The sequence below is a fragment of the Octodon degus genome, unplaced genomic scaffold, assembly GCF_000260255.1.
Source record: "Octodon degus isolate 3935 unplaced genomic scaffold, OctDeg1.0 scaffold00256, whole genome shotgun sequence".
In the NCBI taxonomy this organism is placed as follows: domain Eukaryota; kingdom Metazoa; phylum Chordata; class Mammalia; order Rodentia; family Octodontidae; genus Octodon; species Octodon degus.
In genome coordinates this window covers 2031537-2032254 of record NW_004524832.1, presented here as the reverse complement: position 1 = coordinate 2032254, position 718 = coordinate 2031537, and positions in this window count along the sequence as shown.

The window sequence follows — 718 nt, the reverse complement described above, 5'->3', positions numbered from 1 at the left end:
CCTGCTATGCTACTGAATTTCTGTATTAATTCTAGTAGCTTCTTGGTAGAGTTTTTTTGGTCTTCCAAGTAAAGTATCATGTCATCTGCAAATAATGATATTTTATCTTCTTTACCTATTCTTATTCCTTTTATTTCATTCTCTTGTCTAATGGCTCTAGCTAATGATTCCAGAACTATATTGAATAGGAGTGGTGATAGAGGACACTCTTGTCTTATACCAGATCTAAGAGTAAAAGATTTCAGTTTTCCCCATTTAGGATTATGTTAGCTGTTGGGTTTTCATAAATAGCTTTTGCCAGATTAAAGTAGAGGCCCTCTATTCCAATTTTCTGTAGGACTTTGAACATGAATGAGTGTTGGACTTTGTCAAAAGCCTTTGCTGCATCAATGGAGATGATCATGTGGCTTTTAGTTTTCACTCTATTGATATAGTGTATTACACTTATAGATTTTCGAATATTGAACCATCCTTGCATTCCTGGGATGAATCCTACTTGGTCATGCTGTATGATCTTCTTGATGATTTGCTGCATTCTATTTGCTAGGATTTTAATGAGGATTTTGGCATCTCTGTTCATGAGGAAGATCGGCCTGTAATTCTTTCTTAGTTACATATTTCCGTGGTTTTGGTATCAGTATAATACTTGCCTCCAGGAATGATTTTGGGAGGATTGCTTCCTTTTCAATTTCATTGAAGAATTTGAGGAGTATAGGGA